Raw genomic sequence first — 23728 nt, 5'->3', positions numbered from 1 at the left:
TCTATTTGATATGGTGTAGCTTATTTCAGTCTTTGTACCACCTGATCACGTTTGCTAAATGAAGTATGCCAACCACACCAAAGGATTCCAGTACATACCTTCAAGAGTTGTAGGGACTTGGTTCTAAAGTCATGATTGGTACTGGATGATATGATACTCTGAATGGCATCATAAATGACATGGGTAGCAGTTTGCACTCTTCTCTGATTCTAAGGAGAGAAAAACTCAATAATGTCTGGGAGCATAGCAATTAGAAGACATCTGTTCTCAATCAGAACAGTAAAACCAAATGCAGGTAAAACAATAATCTGCTATTAGACTATCCAGAAATCCCAATGGCTTGGCAACTGGCTCATCAGGTAATGTTTGCCACACTCTCCAGTGCCCCGGTTTCCATGTTCTCTTTCAACTCACCAGGGCACTGGTTCCCGTGCTTCCTTCCAATTCACCGGACCCCAATTCCCGTACTTCCTTTAAACTTAACGAGTTCACTGGAGTATTTATTACAGAACTGTAAATAATTACCATAGTACATAAAAATGTTAATTAAAAATGTTTTGTGATATTAATAACATCCAATAGTGCAAAAAAATCTCTCTCAAACAAACAGCATGCCAGATTATTGGAGTTTTACTGTAGAGGCATTGTGTATTAGCAGGTTTAATATTTTTCCTCAAGATTGGAAATGTTAGATTTCAGCTTTTTCAGAGCAAAACAGCAGTTCACTGTGACATCGGTACAGTTACTGTCGCTTTATTACTTTGAAGCTGAGTTCACAATTCCCTTTAAATTGTTCAGTTAACAGAACACAAGGTTATGCATCTTGATGTTGCACAGAGGGTTTGATAGTCATTAGACTTAGTGAATCTCTTCATGCAAAATATTAATGGTTTGATTTGATATCCAATCATATTTGTGCTACCACAATGTAATAATAACAGAATTTGATAGAAGTTGCAAAATGAAATTTGTATCTCTTTATTTATGTTGCTTCTAAATATCTGCTCAAGCCATAATTGGGATAGTAACTATATTCCACAGCTGCACATCATTTTTACATCATCTGATAGTTTATAATTACCTTCCTCAATTGCATGTATTCATCCAGGACTCTATGAAGTACAGGTCGAATGCATTCCCTTACAATATCTTTGTTACAGTTAAGAATCTGGTCCAAATGTTCAACAACAATTTGTTGTCCTCCTATTGATGAGAGAATTAAAGTCACTATTGAATGGTTAAAGCTAGAATTGTTATGTCAATAGCAATTTGTTAAAACAAATAGCTCTTCATTAGCATAACAACTAGTAAACTCCAAGCAGGGTTTCATTGTCAGTACCTTGCTATTTATTTCACCTTTTTCATAAATAATTAAACATGCATGCCTGCAACTACAAGAAGAAAAGTCAAAGTGCAAGACCAGCATATCTAACAGCCACAACTGAACTATAAAACAATTTCTAAAGGTGATGACTGAGTACTGGTCTCAGAGATGAAAGTTTAAACACTGTCCCACCCCAAAAGTAGGACCCACCCTACTATGAACTTCATATGTATATTTCGTAATGACAGAGGAGGCCATTCAGTCCATCAAGTCTATGCTGGCTCTGAGCAATCCCATTCCCCCATTTGTTTCACAGTAACCTTTACCGTCTCCCGACTTCCTTCCACCTCCCTACACTAGGGGCGATTTACAGTAGCCAGTTAACCTTCCAACCAGCACACCTTTGGCAAAGACACCCAGCCAATTAGAGTCACATTACTGTTTCTTTGTGTTGCTGGGCCCGATAATATGCAATGGGAAAGCAAGGAAGGATTCTGACAAATGTGGCAATAATGTTGAACCCAAAAGAAGTTCAAAGAATAAGCTTTGTAAAAATACCGATTATATCCAACAGCTCCAAGTGAAAGTCGTCCCAGTATTTAACGAAGAGAAAAAGAAGGACCATCTGCTCCTGTGTTTCACTGCATTCGGACCAACCATCTTCCAGTATTGATTGAACAGTGTAACTGATATCTGGGCAGGCTAATCCTATAACACAATGCATATGCATAAAGTGCAATTTGCTTCTAAAATGTGTTTCCCAACTTCTTTCAACCTATGATGCAGATAATAATTTTTAAGATAGGTATAGTTCAAAGGGTCCACAAGGCCTCTGTTATGGACTAGGTTACTATTGGTGAATGTCCCTTTAAGATAGAGCATAGCAGTGTGTGTGTGTGGCGTGATGACATCAACAGAAGATAAGGACGTAATGACGTTGGTGGAGAAGTCAGTCGGAGTCAGTCAGAGGAGAGAGAGAGACACCAGCCTGTTAGTTTCTCTATCGATGGATGAGAAACAATAACTGTGTCTGTCACTATAATCCTCGTATGGACTTTTGGAGGAATCCAGTGGAATCCACTTTGCCGTTAACCTGTAGAGGGAAACAGGTATTTGTGTGGACGGCCACGTCTTGGATGCCTTTCGGGGTGGCAGATACTTCGGAACAAAGCAGTGGAGTTCACTTTGTTGTTGACCTATAGAAGGAAACAGGTATTTGTGTGGACGGCCACGATTCGAGGGCCTTTTGGGGTGAGGCAGATGCGGTGGAGTGGTCACTGCTGAGTAAACACTGAGGTGTCGTCTGGGTTCCAAAGTGAACCATTTGGATTTCGTAATTACTCTCTATTTTCTCTCTACATCTATGTTTTGTCTTCAGTCAATGGTGGTTGTTGAAGAAGCCTTTATTTTTCACCTTATGGCTTGCTGAACTGAACTTTAAGATACATTCCTGAACTTGGAGTTTGGGAATTTGCCACACACACACACTACGAACCTAGTTTTTGGGGTTAATGTTTAAGATTTAACATTTTTACTTCTAACATTCTAACATTTTTACTTTTATTTTTCTTATTATCATAAGTAGTTATTAATAAAATAGTTTTTAACACTAAATCATGACTCGGTGTGTTTCTTTTGTTGCTGGTTTGTAACACCTCCAGGACTGAAATGAAATGGCCATTACTTGTGCATAGTCCAGTGGCAGTGGTCAGCAGCAAAATCTTGTCCACAGATTGGATCACCCCTTGCTCCCACCACACTCTGTATGTACACCAGCAAAGTAATTCAAAGTAGCTATACTTTATGCTTTTTTTCTCCTGAGGGCACTGATAGTAGATGTACTTTCTGAACTGAGATTGGATATTTTCACGCTGTGTTTTAATTAGCAATGGGTTTGCATTATATGTGGCAACTTTACCCAATGAGCTGTCTTCCACCTGCAAAAGACAGCCTGTACAGTGTGTTCCCTAAACATTCATGGTAAAAACCTCTCCTCTGCAGTCTGTATATTGTATTTTTGCCTCAGGTGTTGTTTATTTAATTAAAAATGTTCAAGGAATTCTGACTAGATTGCATCATCAGCAATTTTTGTTTTCAATTTGCAACTAGATTCGTTAAATGAAATAGAGAGCAAATGTCTATTCTGGGGATGCATATCTGCCCATAGGGCAGAAGCTTTATTGTTGGTATTAGTAATTACAATTAAAGAAGGGGTATTCTTCACTCAAATTTCTCCAGTCCATATGAAAATAAAGCTAGTATTTCTGGAATGTTTTAACTAAAGCAAAAATAATCACAAATCTAATATTACATCTAAGATGCTTGACTATATTGTTTTTAAACACTGAGAAGTTAACAAAAGTAACTTGATGAGTGATGATCAATATTGTTAAATGCCTGTAGCACCTCCTACTGCTTTTCTTTATGCCTCTGCTGAAATATTTGCAACAAATCAGCAGACTAAGAGTCATTATATTTCATTCACAATTAGACCCCAGAGAAACTGTTGGTGTATTGGACATGATGTATGGCTTATTTTTAAGGCTTCATAGATTTCTTTTTCATAAATGCCCTTATTTGCTAAGTAGGAGGCCTCTACGAATCAAGCAAGATCCAAGTTTCATTCCTGAGCTGTGTAGTCAGCTTATTTAAGCCAAATGGGGTGCAACGAATTGGCCTCCCAGGAGAAAAGGAGAATGATTACCCAGATTTCTGATCTGTTGAAAGAGAACATGTGCAGGCCAGCTGTGTATATGATCACTTTGGGGATATGACAGCACAATGTTGAATAATTTAAAATTCATTGTTACCTTCTAATAGATATGTGGCCATTTGACCAAGAATGGGGTAACACCACAGGAAAAACACCATAGGATAAAAGGGGTTACAAGGGAACATGCAGGGCTGGGAGTGTCTCCCACTCCCCTCCACCAAATATGTTTAATGTGCAGTTAATGTTCCTCTCCAAAGGAAACTGAATTTAGATTTCTGCATGCCCTTGGAGGAGTATAAGTGAAACTGCTGGAAACAAAGGCACTAAAAACAAAGAGGTGTGAAAATGTAACAACTAGAGAAACTGCTATCTTGATCCTTGTTTACAACTAACAGTGTGACTTGGTAGAATTAGCTAATGAGCGTTCATCAAGCAGTATAACTAGCATTTGTGCTCGTATCTCAGTGCCTTAGTTGACCCAGAAAAAAGGGAAAATTTGCACCTCTGACCACTTTGTGTTTTTTTGACAGCAAATTACAACTCAAAAGTGTAAGTTTCATGGAATCCATCCAGTTCATAAGCACAATGACCACCAAAATACGTCACCTTTTAATAAACAAATTAGCAAACAAGATAAACTTTCCTTCCACCATCTTTTGGTCTGTGTTTTGAGTCAGATGTTGTTCATATTGCTTCCAGTCTGCCAGATGGGTTGGATCCACAAAGAATGACAAGGACCTTTTACTATCCTTGAATGATACAGGCAGGTCAGCTGGTCCATATATAAATATATGTGTTCAGTCAAGGAGTGCTGTTATCAGCATTGCAAATATATCTCCTTCTCTCATTGACCTGTAGAAACTTTACGAGATTAACATTGTGGGAATCATCTGTTAAACAATAATTTTTCATTCACTAAGTACCATTCCAAATAAGTAGCATAGATTGTAAAAGTGATCATCTCAAAAACATAAAAAAACTAAGAAAAAAAGCAGTAGGATAGGCTATGTGTACCTTCAAGCTTGCTCTGACATTCAATAAGATGGTGGCTGATCCTGTGCCAAAAGTTTCACCCGATCCTGAGAAACATTGATTCCCTTCGTGTCTAAAAATCTATAAGACTCAGCCTTGGAAAAAAAAATCCAATGACTGGAATATCCACAACCCTCCGAGATATACAGAAGGTTACAGACCTTTACTACGTCCACCATATGGTCCAATGGCTAACTCACAAAGATGGTACTCACCTGTTATGTGCTGTTACATTGCCCAATTGTCTAAACCATTCAAACTCCTTTGTGGTCACACAAATTGATTGCACCATGGGTATTTGCAGCATTTTCAATAACATGACACTTGTTGGGTTTCCTCTGGGTGCTCTGGTTTCTACCCACATCCCAAAGACTTACCGATAGGTTAAAAGGACACTATAAATTGCCGCGTGCATAGGTTCGTGGTAGAATCCAGGGTGAGTTGATGGGAATGTGGGCAGAAAATGGAATTAGTGTAAATGGGTGATTGATGGTCAGCATAGACTTGGTGGGCTGAAAGGCCTGTTTCAATGCTGTATGACTCAATGGTGCTACATGATTACAGGCTTGGTCATTCAGTGGGAGCTACTAAAAAAACACAGCCTGAATCTTTCCTAGAAAGCTGTCACCTGCATGGAACAGCCAGTACTTTCTGTCAACAAGATCACTGCATTTTGAAGCTGTGGTAGTACAATGGCGAAGTGCAAGCTTCTGCACTTTCCCAGTAGTTACACTGTGAAATCTGCCTGCAGTCCCTGCACCAGGTTGGGGACCAGGCACAGGAACACCAAGCCTATTCATCTGAATAAGAGAATCCAAGGGGTAAGGGTAAGAATAAAGCAATTTACTTATTTTTTAATTAATTCACTTAAAAATTTTAAAACATTTTAATAACGTTTATTTTTTTCTCACACCTTTTGAAAGGCTGTGAATATAAAGAACATTCGTGCCTAGAAATTGGAACCATTTGTGGCTTCATAATGCATTAATTGTGCAATAATTCATTTTGTTCATAACTAGGAAATGTTTGTGCCCTTTTCCAGTTATCAGCAAACTGGATCAGGCGCTCCCTGTCACTATTCACCCTAACGTGGGTGTGATTTCCCTATTGTATTTCTGACATGTGATGATATCATAAGTGCAGCACCCACTAATTAATTAGGTACAGAAGTTGGATCAAAAAGTTGTGACCTGCTATGTTCGTATTTAACTCTCAATTAAACAAGGAGCATCTATTGCTGAAAGCAGAAAGTCATTTGTGTTTTAAAGTTTCTTGACTGGGACATTATTAATATATTTTATAAATCCCACTCAATCACTTAGAATGTATTAAAAATCTCATTGCCAGCAGTGCCAAGCACAGAACAAAGTACCTGTACAATGATATCTTCAATTTACAGATGCCTCAATCTGTGAATCAATTTCATGTTTGGTTTGGTAAAACATAGTGTCCATTTATTGGGTGAAATCCAATATCTTTGACAATTTTAGGCATATGGCTCAACTCACTGTCAAACCAAATTTGAGAGTATTGCTTGCTGCTCATGATCAGTAGATACAATGAACATCAAAAAAAAACAGCAGATACTGGAATTCTGAAACAAAAACAGAAAATGCTGGAACAAGTCAGGCAGCATTTGTGGAAAGAGAAACAATCAATGTTTTAGGTCTGCGACCCTTCATCAGAACTGTGTTGTGTTGTTACCATGTTGTGTTGGGTCTCATTAAGTCTGAACCGGCTTCCTGAAGGAAGTTTATGCTGGAGATTCATACTCCAATATTTAATATTTCCTTTTGACATATCAGAGGGCCATTCAGCCATCAGATCTATGCCAGCTCACAGAGCAATCCCATTGCCCCACTAATTTTCCCTCTAAGTTATTCTCTTCACATTCCTATCAATTCTACAATCTACCCACACTAGGAGCAATTTTATAGTGGCCAACCAACTTGCACTTCTTTGGGATGCACCAAAGCACCCGGAAGCAACCTATTTGGTCACAGGGAGAATGCACAAACTCCACACAGACAGCACTGAAGGTCAAGATTAAACCTGGGCTGCTGGCGCTGTGAGGCAGCGGCTCTAGTAGCTGCACCACTGTGCCATGCCAAGACCCAGACCAGGTAACAGTGGGGAGGTGTAGGCAGTGAGTCAGTTGGGAGAGGTTTCGGGCCAGGAAACTGAGAAGGAAGCCACAGTTCAAATGTGAGATTAGCAAACCTGTTTGAGCAAAGCCAATTTATGCATGATGTTCAAGAGGAAATGAACACAGATTTGCCCCTTCCAATGCCAAGGCAAACCTTCATTCTTCGTGGCATCCATCCCAGCAGATATTGTAAGATTTGGTGGACATAGCATAGCAATAAAAGAGAAACCCAGCTCCCATTTACATCCATACAAATTATGTACTCTTTACCTAAAGGATACAGATACTTTTGACACTCTAGCAGGTTTGTTGGGGTAGTTCTTAAGGCAAGGACAGATTGCTGCTATTGGTAATATCTCAAGCAATCCACACACTCCATCTTCTGCAAGTTGGTTAGGAACAGACAAAGGGAAAGACTTTCCGGCAACAGGGTGGAGTCTGCAGCAGTGTGGATGAGCTGCACACTCATCATCTCTTCTCAGAAAAAAGTTAATGTAAGTATTTGATTTACATAATTATGTATTTACTTAGATAATTAATCAATGAAAATAATACTGTGGTGATACAACTTCAGGAAGACCATTAAAGTGAATATTGTGTTCCATTCAAAAGATAAGTAAATGTCTGTTTTGGAGAGTGAAAGGTTTGAATAATAATGAAGATGAATATTGTAATTTGATATTCTTGGCATTGAATGAGTTGAAACATGGGCTTTTTCATGAATGCGGAACAAAAGGTGATTGTACAAGGTTATGGCCCACAAAATTTTTCAATCCTGAAAAAGAATCAATCAATGGGCTTCCAGATTAATTACGCCAATCTTTCTGATTGCATATCTGGTATGTGCTCCTATATCTCAATGAGGAAGGGACTAGCAACGGAAAAAACAGAAAGTTTATGGAAGACCATGGTTGTATTAAATATATTTGCTCATTTATAGGGTACTATTTGTGAAAAACTCTCAGGTTATCATAAAAACACATCTGGTTCACTGGTTTCAAAAGGGAGAGACCTTCAGCCCAATCTGACTTGCATTACCTGTTTCAGTCCCATTCCATATAGTTATGTTTTATGTCAGCAAAAAGCTACCAATTGTTAAAAAGGTTCTTTGCACCCATTATTTTCCCTGGGAAGCAAAAGAAGTTTTGCCAATGTCTTGCATGTTTTGAGAACTAAAAATAAGATGCCATTATTTCACACTTACATGATGTAGTGAGTGCTGGCACAAAGTACAGATTGTCCATTAATGCAAAACTTGTCTTGTCTCTCATTCCTAAAGAAAAATCATTGTAGTTACTGTTGAATCAAGGCCATGCATCTGCATTTCACTCAGATTTTGATTTTGAAGTTTCATCCAGCAACAATACAGATGGAGAATATGCAACATCACCACTCCACCCGTTAATGACAAAGCAGCTTTCTCAATAATGTCCCCTAAGATTACTTAAAACTCTGTAAACTTTAACAGTGCAACACTAACTTTAAAGAAGTTTGGAAAACAATGCAGTACAGAAGTAATCCCAAACAATTGTCTATCATGTTACATACAATGCAGTACATAAGTAAAATCCATACTATTCCTAAAAGGATGGAGTCTTTTAAACATCTGTAAGTTCCCAAACATGAAATTCCTCAAAACTTTTAGACCACTTTGAATTGTCTCTGGGAGATGTAGAAGCTTGATGCAATGATGGAAAAATGAATATCTATCTAGCATGCAACTTTGCTCACGCAGAACACACCATAGAATATAAAACAATCCAATCCACAAATATGAAGGAAATATCATTGTGATACACTCTGCTCCTCCTGATAAAACTGTCAAGATCAGCCACCTGAACATAAATTATAGTTGCTGCTCTACATCAGAATGCAAAGCAAGTAGCAATATCTAGTGTATCTAATGAATAGCAATGTTGTGCAAGCAAAGGATGGTCAAGATACATTTATCTTTATGTAGTTGCTAGCACTGTATACTTCATTTTGAACTTAAATATTCAAATGCCCCTGAGTATTTCCCATTCTACGTAAGAACATAGGGTAAATATTGAATCACTGAAGTTCACTTGCATTGCTTGATGTAGTTTTATCATTTTCCTGCATGTGCTGTCTTTGTGCAGATATTAACTTAATTAAATGGCAATACCACAGCCAGTGGATATGATTGGTTAACACATCTCTCAATCAAGCTTGGTGACCATGCTGCCCTAAGTGGCAGAGATTGATTTTAAATACCTAATTGATATGAATCTATGCTCTACACATTGCAATCTCCTTAGATTACTTTGTTTCTGTAGGGATAAGTTGCTGTGCTTTATATTCCTAATGCTCTTTAAATAGTCTTTGTTTACTGAGTAAATTGATTTTGCTTGTTGTATAATGGAGTGTTTGTTCTGAGTCACTGTGAGCCTGATTTAATCATAGGTGAATACAGTGTTGTCAGTGTTTACAGTAACAGGTTAATGCTTGTGTTCAAATAATGCAGTGGAGCAAGTGTATGTTCCGCATTTATATGTGAATTTTGCCCTCAGAATTTCTTATATTTTAACACTGCTCATTTAATACCTCAAATCTATCCCATTCCTAAAGAGACCGGGACTTCCAAGTAGCTAGTATCTATAAGATTGCTCTACAAGGACATCCTCCTGATGATGCCATGCAGAACACCTAAGTTACTTCCCTTTATTTCACTCAGTAGATTAACTTCCTTCATATCTGGCTGGAGTGAACATTGCTGTATTTGGGATTGTGAAACTGTGGGATGGGGCAGAGTGGAGAAACTCCATGGCAATGTGATTTTCATCCAAGAATTTTAAGTACTAGCCTGCTGCAAACTTGCTGAAAAATCACAAGATGGTGTAAAATCCAGGCCATTCTCTCCAGGAAATGGTCCATCTTTGGCCCTACCCACATCACATCACTGTTTAATTACTTATACATATCCTTATTACATCAAAGGTAGGTTTTTTGTGTATTCACCATTCACAAGTAATCGTTATTCTTGAAATGCATCATCCATATTCCATGTAAAGGCCTCAACTGCTATCACCCTGTTCTGTCAGCTCCATGTGCCACAGCTATTCAGAGCATTCATAACTACCTCCTCGCTACCTACCTCTGCTGTTAAAAGAAAATTTCTCTGGTTACCTTTCAATGTCCATATTTACCATCCCTTTGATTCAAGAGGTAAACTGGCCCTATTCTCCATCATTCCAGTATGCAAGGCCAATCTCTCAGCTTCTATACTTGGGAATGGGTGAGAATGGGTGATGCAGAATCATAGAAATGTATTGCATAGAGACGGGCCCTTACGGCCCACCTCATCCACGCCGACTGTGATGCCTGTCTACACTACTCCCATTTGACTGCATTAGACATGTATCTCTATTCCTTTCTTATTCAAGTACCTGTCCAAAAGCATTTTATACGTTGTAATAGCATCTGGCGCCACTACCTCCTCTGGCACCTCGTTCCAAATATTCACCGCCCTCTGTGTGAAAAACCTAACCCTTAAATCTCCTTTAAATTTCTTTCTTCTCACCTTACACCTGTGCCCTCTAGTTCTAGACTCCCCTGCCCTGGGAGAAAGATTCTGACTGTCTATCCTATGTATGCCCCTCATAACTTTGCAAACCTCTGCAAGGTCATCCCTTTAGCCTCCTCCATTCTAGTGAGAATAAACCTAGCCAATCTAATCTCTCCTTAGAACAACAGCCCTCCATTTCAGGTAACAGCTTGGTGAATCTCTTCTGCACTCTTTCTATTGCTACCACATCCTTCCTGTAGTGTGGTGACCAGAACTGTACACAAAAGTGAGGTCTAATCACTTTTGTAAAACTGTAACATGATGTCCCAACTCTTAAACACAAAGCCTCAGCCTATGAAGGCAAGTATTCCAAATACCTTTTTTCACTACCCTCTCCACCTGTGTTGCCACTTTGAAGGAGCTTATATACTTGCACCCCAACATTTCTCTGTCCATCAATGCTCCTAAAGTCCCTGCCATTTACTCTCTATGTCCTAACAGAATTTGACTTCCCAAAGTACATTACCTCGCACTTGCCTGGATGAAATTCCATCTGCAACCACTCTACCCAACTTTACAACTGATCTATGTCCCACTGTATCTTTAAACAACCTCCTTCATTATCTACGACTCCACCAATTGTTGTTTCATCTGCAAACTTACTAATCATATGCCCTACATTCTCATCCAAGTCATATATATATAAAACAAACAACCAAGGTCCCAACACCAATCCCTATGGTAAACCATTGTTATAGATTTCCAGTCAGAAAAACACTCATCCACCACTAACCTTTGCTTCCTTTCACCCAACCAATTTTGGATCTAGTTCACCAACACACCCTAGATCCCTTCTGGACCAACTTATGATGTGGGATCTTATCAAAAGTGTTCCTTAAGTCCATATGGATAACATCTATCGCTGTGCCTTCGTCAATCTCCTTGGTTATCACCTCAAAAAACTCAATCAGTTTTGTGAGACAATCTCCCCTGCACAAAACTGTGCTGACTCCCTCCTAATCAATCCCTACCTTTCCAAGTGAACACAAGTCTTGTTCCTCAGAATCTTCCCCAACAACTTCTCTACCATTGTAGTACGGCTCATCAGCCTGTGGTTTCCAGGCTTATCCCTACTGCCCTTTCTGAACAAGGGGAAACATTAGCTATCCTCCAATCTTTTGGTATCTCACCTGTGGCTAATGATGATGCAAAAATCTCCCCATACCCCCGGGAAGCTCACCCCTTGCTTTCCTTAGCATCCTGGGATGTACTTCTGATTTATGTGCAGAAAAGCATGTAGATAATGCAATTAACTGAGGCTTCTAAAGGGTGAAACTACAAGCTCTGAGGAGTCTGAATTGTTACCTGATATTAAACATTTTTTAAGAAGTGATATATCACACAATTCTCAAGCGATGCGATAGTAAATGGATATTCTTACCCAAAGATTTGATTCAATAGAACTCCATTTACTTTGATGTAAAACTCAATTTTTAGCTAAAGAGAAAAAAAATTATTTTTCTTATTCATAGCTTCAGTGATTTATGTTTAAAAATTATACAGCATCTTACACATCCCTTTCAGGACATTCCAAAGCACTTTGCAGTGAGACACTTTTGAAGTCAGCAGCCAATTTGCAATCACTAAATTCTCACGAGAGCGATGTGATGACTGGGAAATCTGTTAAAACAGATCTGGAAGCATGTAGGAAGGATCCTGTATCCAGTTATGTGAGGGGTGGGGGAACAGAGACTTTGAGGGTCACATCAGGGCATCTAGGTTTGGAGTGTGACCAGCTTGTGGTCTAATGGTAGCTGATGCAAAAGCTTTGACTGTGAGATTTGCGGACTGAGATGGGCAGGCAGGAGGGATAAGTTAAAACATAACCACAAAAGGATCCATGTGTAATATTTCACGGCCATGTACCAAATAAGTCAGCTCCCCTTTAAATGGTGCCAATACATGACTTGCACATTTTGCGAAGGTCTTCTTCTTTATGCACAGATCACTGGCCACACATAGGCAGCTGAAAGTGGCAACAAAACATGCATCTCTCACATGCACTATTTGACCCCATTGTGCATGTGTGTATGTTATAGTTTATGATATAGCAACCCTAGGCACATACCAATTGGCTTTTAAAACAAATTTGGTAAGGTTTTGCCCAAAAATATATTGCTATATGATAAAACTTTTAAAGCAATGTTTTAAGGGAATGCTATTGAACTTATTTTTGAAAGCTTATCTACTGTAATTAAAACATTTTTACATCTATTGTGACTGTCAGTATTTAACTTCTCTCACATTTTTCTCCATTTTGAGTGATTTTCCACTTTGATATTTTTTATTGTTATCTTACAGCACTCCATTCTCCCCTTTATAAGTTGTCCCCAAAGATGTTCTATCTAAAATCATAACAGTTCTATTGTGGCAAGAGGTTCAGAGGATAATGAGGAGCTTCTTCATGACAAAGCAACCATGGTCCTCACTCTTGTCCCTATAAAGGGAATAGATAAGTTTACAAATGATAGAAACTTATCCTTCAATTTAGCTTAGCAACTTTCCTCCCCATTTAGAAGGCATGAATACTTGAAGAAAGGCAGGGTGGGGTGGGGGCAGGAATCTCCTAATAATCATTCTCAGTAAGGATGTACAAATTTGTGTGTAATTTATCTAGTAAAATGACCTTCTAAAAGCAATTAAATTTAAATTCCTGAACATGCTCCTGTTCCAACCTCTCTACAAACTCTATTCCACAGCCTCACTTTGTCCTCTGAACCTCTTGGACTTCAGATGGATCCACCCTTGTAAATCATGATCCCCAATAGCCCTCTTTGAAGGCTCAAGACCTTGGCTGAGAAAGAGTAATCCAGCTTTAATCACTTTCCAGCTCTAGGTTCACATTTTGAAGATATGACAGGTGTGATCAGGTGTTCTAACATTTTATTTCTCCAACGTCAGCCAGTTGTTATAAATCATTTAAATACCTGTGGATTGACAATACTGATCCTGTGTAAGAAATGCTTAATCATTAAGCAGTCTGTCATAACAGTGCTGCTCCTCTCAGAAATCTAATTAAAAGAGAAAGGAAAACCAAGAGAGAATGGGATTAACAAACAATTTGCAATTCATGTTTAATAGGCACTGTGCAAATCATGATCTGGATGTTTGGATGTTTTGTTTTAGTTAAAATGCATATTCTTGTATCTCAAGAAAAAACACATAAAGGAAAACAAGAAGTCTGAAATTAAATTGGGGCGGCACGGTAGTGTAGCAGTTAGCGTAATGCCTATTACAGCGCCAGCGACCCGGGTTCAATTCCCGCCGCTGTTTGTAAGGAGTTTGTATGTTCTCCCCGTGTCTGCGAGGGTTTCCTCTGGGTGCTCCGGTTTCCTCCCACATTCCAAAGACGTATGGGTTAGTGGGTGTAATTGGGCGGCACGGGCTCATCGGCCTGAAGGGCCTGTTACCATGCTGTATAATAAAAAAAAATTAAAACAGAAAATTGGAAATACTCAGTGCACCAAAGAGTATCTGTAAAATGGAAAAATTCATCATCCAGAACATTAACTGTTCCTCTCTTCACAGATGCTACCTGCCTTGCTCAGTATTTGCAGCATAATCTTTTTTAAAATTTCATTTCAGATGTCCAACATCCACAGATGCTATTAAAAGAAAATCTGATCGTAAAGTAATGCAAAATCCTGAAGAAGGACTGCATGCAAAATGTGTCAAAGAAATTTAGTTAGCCCATGACAAAGAAGTTTCAGCTAGTATTCTGTTGCTATAAACGGGTTCCGTAAAAAAAATGAATGGGAATGACCTGCACCAATTGCTTGGCAATTTTTCCAGGAAGTGGGGACTATGGGCAAGGCAAGCATTTTATGACCCTTCCCCTGAGAAATGTGTAAGCTGCCTTTTTGACACTGCCATATGGTGAAAAGTAGTCCCACAATGCTATAGAATAGGTAGTTCCAGATTAGACCCAATGACAATGAAGGAATGGCAACATATTTCTAAGTAAGGATGGTGTGTAACTTGGGAGGGAACTTGTAAGGTGCCTGTTGCCCACGTCAGAGTCAGAGCTATAAAACATAGAAATGGGCCCTTCAGCCCACTGCATCTGTACTACCGTCAACACACCCATTTACATTAATCCTACATTAATCAGCTTTTTTTATTCTCCCCTTATTTTCTTCAACTCTCCCAATTCTACCACTCTGCTACACACTAGGGGCAATTTACAGTGGCCAATTAACATACCAACCTGCATGTCTTTGGGATGTGGGCAGAAACCGTAGCAGCCCCGGAGTGAAACCAATGTGGGCACAGGGAGAACGTGCAAAATCCATACAGACAGCACCTGAGATCAGAATGAACCCGGCTGTCCTTGCACTGTGAGGCAGCAGCTCTATTAACTGTACTACTGTGATGCCCATTTAACAGGAAAAACTGCCTCCTCATTGGGCAACTGAACCCTGGTTTTCCCACATGACAGGAGGGGATACTATCCAGGGTACTAATGAGCAACATAGTCATACAGCACGGAAACATCCCCTTTGGCCCACCGTCCAGGCCAACCTATCAGGCACCCATTTATAATAATCCCACATTTTAATTCTCTCCACATTCCATCAATTCCCTCTCCCCAAATTCTGTCACTCACCTGTATTCTAGGGAATATTTACAGTGGCCAATTAACCTACAAACCAGCCCATCTTTAGGTCGTGGGAGAAAACTAGGGAACCTTAGAAAACCCGTGTGGTCACAGGGAGAACATGCAAACTCCACACAATTTGAGATCACAGATTTGGAGTGTTGACATAGTTGCCTAGGTGAGTGACTGCAGTGGACATTGAAGATGGTATTCCTGGAGCCATGCTGAATTAGTGGTGGAGAAAAATGAATTTTAGAATGGCAGACAGGGTGCCAATTAAACAAGATGGTGTCAAGCTCCTTGATTGCTGGATTGTGAAGTAGTTGGAAAGTATCCCTTCATATGAATATGAATAGTGAAGAGGCTTTGTGTATCAGGAGGTGAGTCACTTGGAGCAGGATATCCAGAATTGGATCTGCTTTATTTATGTGAGTATCTGGTCAATGGTGAAGTTAAAAGTTGTTTCCAGCATGCTATTCTAGAAAGTTTCACGTTAATGCAAGTTATTGCTTTAAACCACTTGAGACATGGAGAACCCCTCTTATCAATTCAGCTAAGACACAATCACAAAAACAATAGTAAATATTGCTACAGTGCTACAACTGAGAAGCAAGTTATAGCACTGGCATCTTGGAAGCCTAAAAGGTCATTGACTCAAAACATTAATGCTGTTTCACTGTCAACATAGACTAACAGACCTACAATGTATTTTTACCACTTCAGTACTATTTCAGTACTATTTCAGATTTCTAGCAGTATTTTAACTTCTGGACTATTTTACTTCTGGGGACAGGAGTTCAATTCCCACTGTGGCAACTAGGTACTTTAATTCAAGTGATAATTACTTTGGAATTTCTTTGGCAGTTTGATGCAAACACCTAAGCATATATGTAATCTCTAATATGTCTCTCTTGTGCACACCTCGAAGCGTGACATGAAGCTGCCAGATTGTTGTAAAAGCCCATCTAATTTGCAATTGTCCTTCAAGGAAAGAAAGCTCCTGTCCTTACCCAATTAGGCCAGTGTGTTTCTCGACTCACAGAAATCTGGCTCTTAACTGCTCTACTGAAATGCTAAGGAATAAACAATAATTCCTGCCCTTGCCAGCAATATGCAAATTAACATTAATTTATCTTTCTTCGTTCTTCAAAAATACAGCAAGTAGAAGCAATAACCGATCAGTAGGAAGACTAATGCATTGTTCATACCTCAAATGCCACCCTGAATGATGAAGAGATGAGCCTCTCATTTAAATTAACATTTTCAGTGTCTGGTTGCACTGGAGTCAAGGATAGCTGGAGTAAGAGCCTTTCTATAACTGGACAAATTCAAATTAATGGAACAAACATGCACACATCCAAATAATCTTTATTTTGTATCAGGTAACAGTTTCGGTAATTGGTTTATTATTGTCACATGTACTGAGATACAGTGAAAAGCTTTGTTTTGCTTGCCATCCAGACAGATCATTCCCAACATAACTACATCAAGGTAGTACAAAAGGAAAAACAGTAACAGAATGCAGAATATAGTGTTACTTACAGAGAAAGTGCAGTGCAGGTAGGCAAATGGTGTGCTTTCTTGGCCAAGGTGTCTACATGGACCAGGACAAGCTATTGGTGATACTTACATCTAGGAACTTGAAGTTCTCAACCATCTCCACCTCATCACCATTAATACTGACCGGGGCATGTACTCCACCCCGCTTCCTGAAGTTAATGACCAGCTATTCTGTCTTGCTGACACTGAGGGAAAGGTTGTTGTCTTGACACCATGCTTCTAGGTTCTCTATCTCCTTTCTGTGCTCCGTCTCATCATTGATTAAGATCTGGTCCACTATGGTGGTGTCATCTGTGAACTTGTTTACTATTTGGATGGAGATTTCACTTTGAATCAAGTACAGGGACAAACACCATAACTCCCTTAAGTCTAACGTCGTATGATGACAGAAATTTAAGGCATGTGAAAGAACTCCATATGACCCATCAAACCAGCCAAATAGGGGGAAATTATATGGGTTAATCCCACTGCCCTGTTCTCAGTCCACAGCCTTGCCTGAAAGGTTATGGGACTTCAACTGTTCATCCAGAATACTTTATAATTGTTTAATTAAGGGTTTTTTCCTTTATCACCCCATCAGGCACTGAGATCTGGTACTCTTTAGATGAATGAAAAATATTTCCTCAACTTCCTATTCATTGTTTTACTAATTAATTTAAGTCTATGTCCCCTAATTATCAAACTCTCTGCTAAAGATGCCCACAGAGGTGTGGGTTATTACTTTACATCCCAGATCATCTTTGTAAATATTGTGCTTTTTCTAAGGCATTCCAATGAAATCTTTGTCATTTAAGTAGAAATAATAATGAGAGTAAGTACTATGAATCTATCACTGCAGCAATGCAATGCCTCCCTTCCCATATGAAGAATTACTCACCTGTTTTGTTGGTGGATAGAATTGAGTCACAGTCAACTTCTCATTGGGAATTGTGGTGGGAAGAGGAGCTGGAGACTTTCTCAATGTATGAGGAGTAAGAAAAAGGCAAACTTTTTACCGAGAACTTATTTGCAATTCTACTGTGCCATCACAAACAACTAAGGCTATCTCCTTAAGGGATCCTGAGCTTTACAAATACATTTGCTAACAAATTCATCCATGGTCAACAGTGCTGAATCATTTGGTACTCTGCCTCTGAAATTCATTCCATTGTCATCTGGAGCTGAATTTCCAATACAAAAACCAGGGATTGCTAAATCCAATGGAAAGCAGCAAAATAAAAACAGATGATCCGAAGCTCAGGCAGCATCTATGAAGAGAGGTAGCAGTAGCTTTTCAGATCAGTCACTGTATGGAACTGGGAAAGATATGAGATAAGCTTCAAGATGGAGAGAAAGGGGAGGATAGAACAAAAGGAAAGACATGACAGGAATGACAAAAGGAATGATGATCCACGGTGAAAAGAGATGATGATGGAACAAGTTCATGGCGGTATAAATGAAAACCGAATTATAATCTGAGATTACAAAAGGAAAACACAATGGATGCTGGAAGTATGAAATGACAACAGAAAATGCTGTTAATTCCTCTTATCTGAAATTGTTCTGCCCAGAACCTGTAAATCAAGTTTATACCAATACACTGTACAAACACTAGTTTGGCCCAATTACAATATTGTATCCAATTATGTACACTACACTTTAGGTTGTGAAGGATGTGCAGAGATATGTTGCAAAAGAGATTTATTAAGAAGTATGATTTACTAGTTACATGGTTAGACTGAAGCATTGCACTTTGTGAGGTGGAGAACACCAAGAGGAAATTTGGTAGAGGCATTTAAAATCAAAGCAATAGTTCAGACAGAGTAAATGTTTTCAATAGCTAAAGAACCTTAAAACAGGGAGCTTAGATTTCAGAGACAACATGAAGAATTTTTATTTCATTAAGTGGCTGGGATTTGAAAATCGCTGCCTGATCGGGTGGCGAATATAGAATCAATAGCAGCCTTCATTAAGTAATCCAAAGGGACTAGAAGATGCAAGAGACTGCAGATACTGGAATCTGGAAGCACAAAACAAAGGGACTGCTTGGATTGTACTTTGAAAGAACAGACTCGATGAGCCCAGCTGATTTCTATGATGCTGTACAATTCTATAAGGAGTTATTACGGGCTGATTCTGTATTCTGGTAGCCTATTTTAAATATAATTTAGATCAGCATAATACACAGCAATAGATCTAAACCAATTTGAAAGTGCAAATGGGTTTGGAAGAGATCTGCACTAATTAAGTCTTACCTTTGCTGAAATTATCTGGTTGATTGTTGGCAATCCATTGTCCGGTAGCTGCCACTGGACAAAATGGAACCATTCAAAATTAGCATTAGGACTAAAAACAAAATCAGTCTATCAAATTTGTAGAATCAATTGTGTTTCAGTTTGATGCACCTACCTGTCACAATACAAAAAAGCCCTTCTCTGTGGGAATGCAAACTGGGGTTTACTGCATTAACCCATACTAATAGATCTCCTTCAAGTTCAGAAAGTCCTTGAAATCTTCTGTTGTCATGTTTTATCTTAATAATGAGGTTTTCTATAATCTGGAGGCAAAACATATTTTATCCAATTGAGTCATGACTAGCATTAATGATGGAGACTCCAAAGGCACAGGATCGCAAGAGGCTGCAGAGGGTTGTAGACTCAGCCAGCTCTATCATGGGCACAACCCTCCCCATTATCGATGACATCTTCAAGAGGCAGTGCCTCAAGAAGGCAGCATCCATCATTAAGGACCCTCATCATCTAGGAAGACATACCCTCTTCTCATTACTACCTTCAGGGAAGAGGTACAGGAGCCTGAAGACCACAGTCAACGATTCAGAGAGCAGATTCTTCCCCTCCGTCATCAGATTTCTGAACAGTCCATGAACCCATGAACACTAACCTCATGTTCCTTTTTTGCACTATTTATTTGTAATTTATAGTAATTTTATGTCTGTGCACTGTACTGCTACTGCAAAACAACAAATTTCATGTCATATAGGACAGTGATAATAAACCTTATTCTGAATGACTGCATTCAATACTTTGATTTGTATCTAATCTTAGGTAGGTAATGTTTCTTTTAAGTGCCACTTTAGTTGGGGAAGATAACCTGGTTTATGTAATACCATGAGAAGATTTTCCCCCTCTGTTCAGCCCATGAACATTAAAGAAACAAAAATCGATTTAAGATGCCAGCTTTGCTCAGTTGGTTGATCTCTGGGCCAATGGATTAATTGCACAGGTAGTGGCAACTTTTGGCATCCACACTAATCTTCACTTGTGAACTCATTATTTGAGGATTGACAGCCAACCCAACCAAAAAAAGCATCCAACAACCCATATTGTCCTCACACAACCTCTACAGAATTGCAGTTTGCAAGTGGTAATCTTAAGTACAAATGCTGACTAACTTCCAGCATTAATGCTTCTCTCTTGGTTGTGCTCAGCTCCCAAAGTTCCCAGCAAGCTAGGGAGCGGACCATCTCTTTTTAGTAGCACGTGCCTAAATGCAGGGAGTATGGTGAATGAGACAAATTAATTGAGGGCACTTAAATGCACATGAAAATTTGTAAAGTTAAACCAGTTTGCTTTCACTCTTTCAGGGTTCTAACAAAGTGGTTTTGACCTGAAATATTAAATCTGCCTCTCTTTCTGCAGCCTTTGTTTTTATTTCAGATTTATAGCATCTGCGGTCTTTATTTTGATTTTCCACTTTAAATTCTCGTAAGAAGGGTAAGGCATACCAGGTGAGGGGTTTGGATGAAAGAGATCTTGCATCCCTAACTGGTGTTGCTTATAGGATGACGGACTGCTGCAGTTTAAGAAGGCAGCCCACCACCACCACCTTGAGCAAAATTAGGGATGCACAATATGACGGCTTTGCCAAAGAGCCTGCATCTCAACAAAATGAATAACTCTCTTCTGAAATTGTTTTAACTGTCTCAGGAATATCAATCAGTCAAAACATAATAGTTGTTTGAACCATCCATTGTTGATCTTTGAACCAGGGCAGTGGGGGTGTACAGCAATGCTGCCAAGGCACACTCAACTCTGCTGATACTTTTTAAAAAATAGAATAGGCAATGGAGGTGTTCACTTTTTGCCTTGTAATGAAAGTCTGGTCGTTTTGAATAGATATTCTAAAATAAACGAGTTTGGGCATGTTCACGACACTATAAATGCAAAGGTGAAATTGAATTATTTAACGTGCACTTAAGAAAAATGCAGTTCATCTTTTGGTGAAGGAAAAACAGTTGATATTTTGGGGAAACCACTGCATGATCACCTATAGCTTTATGCATTATTTCTCTGGGTATTTTCGGGAACAGAGCATACTCTGATCCCATTACCTGTTGCACTGCCGCCTCCATTAACTCCGCGAGGCTTTAGATTTAGCCCTGATGGAATTTTTCCCGAGTCTTTGATTCTCTCTGGGAATTCCCGCGCGCCACCAACGGCATTTCAAATTTAAAACAAAACGACTTTTCCCGCCCGCGGGCAGTTTCCCGCCAAAAGAACCTTCTCAGTTCGCATGCCCAATCGTTCTCGTGATGCTGACGGGCTGCCTTTCGCGCATGCGCTCATCTTTCCCCCGTCCGTTTGGCGCGCTGACTGTCGTTCTCTCATGATTTATATTTTGCGCAGGTGTGAGAGTGTTAGAAGATTTCCTTTAAACCGTCGGTCCCCAACGTCGGCTTTTCCTATTTGTGTCAGAATTAGCCAGTTCTGCTGTAAGGTTATCCATCCGTAATATGAACTCGGGTTTCCTCTCTCCACAGAAGTTGCCCAGTACATTTCTTACAGTGGTTTCAGATTCGAGTAAAGCTCTGACTTGCGTTTCAAAGCTCTACACGTCCCTTTGCTTTCTCTCTCTCAAAGCTTTCTCTCTCTTTAAGCTTCCCTCATGAAGCTATTTGCAGCAGACTCCGTAAACATTGGAATCCCTCTCAGCAACTTGACCTCATCCTAATCAGATACTGCCCTTATCCCATCCATCCATCTCCTCTGCAACTTTTTTTTTCTCATTTTCCCAGTTCCGGCCCTCCAACCTGAAACATTAACAGTGTTTCTTTTCTATCAGCTGCCACTGGACCTGCTGCATGTTTCTGGTATGTTCTCTTTTTATGTCAGTTGTATGTATGCATTCACCAGACCATCTCACCTATTTGGTTTTGTGCATGTCCTTTGATGCTTACGACTCGTCTGTGTCTAGGTGGTAGATAATGAGTGAGGAGGTCTGTGAAGGCGAAAGTAAATGTTTTTAAAATAAAATGTTTGTCATATGACCAATATGTGATCTTACTGAATGCTGCTATTTTTATAAGAATATTTAAGTCTTGGGTTATGAGTGATGATTTGATAAAGCAATGTTGAATCCTGCACCTTTTGTTTAGCGTTAATATGGCACAGAACGGGGTTTCTGGTCTTGGCTGAACAATGTAGCTAATCCTATTGTGCTGATTGCATCAGCTTTCACCAACATTTTACTCACTGAATTCCAGAAAAAAAGTCACTGCATGAGAAGTTTCTTCTCAAGTTGCCATTAGATCTTTTGCCAATCGCTTTAAATCTGTGTACTCTTCTTGACTTGTTCACCAATCGGGAAAGTTTTCCCTCATTCACCTTCATGATTTTTTTTAAAGAGTAATATCAATTTATCTGTTCTGCTAGAATGAGAACAACACAGCTTTTCCAGTCTTTCTACATAACTGAAGATTCTTCAATCCAGGACCATCTTAATGTGTCTTTTCTGCATCCTTTCTAATGCCTTCACATTTTCCTTGAAGCATGCCTTCCTTTACAAAAAGAAGGAAAGTGAAATGAATGACAAACCAGTTAACACTATTAGGTAAAATGCCAGAGTCCATTATTAAGGATGTAGTAACAAGGCACTTCAAAATTTGTGTGTGGCTCAGTGGTGCAGCTAGTAGAAGTGGTGCCTCACAGTGCCAGAGACATGACTTCAATCCTGACTTTGGGTGCTGTCTACGTGGAGATTGCACATTCTCCCTGTAATCACCAAACAATATGCTGGAGAAACTTTGCAGGTCGAGCAGAATCTGTGGGAGGAAAGGAATTTTAAACATTTCATGTCAAAACTCTGCAGCACCTGGGTCCTGATGCAGGGTTTCAATCTGAAACGTCAACAGTTCCTTTCCTCCCATAAATGCTGCTTGACCCTCTGAGTTCCTCCAACAGATTGTTGGTTGTTCCAGATTCTAACCTCTGCTGTCTCCATGATCACGTTGGTTTCCTCCCACAAAGATGTGCAGGCCAGCAGGTTGATTGCCCCTAGAATGTAGGTGAATGGTAGAGTGCTGGGGGTGGGGGTTAGTTGATGAGAATGTGGGGAGAATGGGAAAAATGGGACTAATTTAGGATTAGTGTAAGTGGATAGTTGGTATGGACTCAGTGGGCTGAAGAGCCTGTTTCCATACCATAACTCTCTTGGATGCTAATGACAAGATTGGATAGAGTCAACGTAGATGAAAGGGAGATAATGTTTTCAGTCACTTCTGAAGTTGTTCAGATAGGTATCTTAATGTTACCAGTGATGCTTCAAATCAAGATGAAAGTGAACTGGTAACACCTTGTGCTCTTGCTCAAATGAGGTAATCCCACAATAGTCATAGTGTGGAGCTTTGAGCTCCAATTTATGTTGGTATGGATTTCAACATGCATTATGTGATTAGTGACATCATTTGGTGCATGCCTGTTGCCAGCAGAACATCAAATGCAATCATAGAGTTATACAACATGGAAACAGGTCCTTCGGCCCAACTCATACAT

At 39.4% G+C, this 23728-nt stretch overlaps 1 protein-coding gene across 5 annotated transcripts in view; it reads left to right on the top strand.

Annotated features, from left to right (window-relative positions):
- The window catches only part of LOC127586995 (acylphosphatase-2-like), a 79704-nt gene that overhangs the window by 14538 nt on the left and 41438 nt on the right, over positions 1–23728 (top strand). Inside the window, exons 1-2 of one of the 5 annotated variants that reach the window (XM_052045074.1) lie at positions 21517–21583; positions 22020–22047. The exons of 2 other annotated variants lie outside the window; for them this stretch is intronic. The gene's annotated coding sequence lies outside the window, so the exon portion shown is untranslated. Of the gene's footprint in view, positions 1–21516; positions 21584–21634; positions 22048–23728 lie in introns of those variants that run through there. 2 more of the 5 variants (XM_052045078.1, XM_052045075.1) reach the window with 2 other exon arrangements.

Source organism: Pristis pectinata, chromosome 38 (assembly GCF_009764475.1).
Source record: "Pristis pectinata isolate sPriPec2 chromosome 38, sPriPec2.1.pri, whole genome shotgun sequence".
NCBI classification, from domain to species: Eukaryota; Metazoa; Chordata; class Chondrichthyes; order Rhinopristiformes; family Pristidae; genus Pristis; species Pristis pectinata.
Note: the sequence above shows the minus strand (reverse complement) of the source record. Positions and strands in the feature narration are given on the sequence as shown.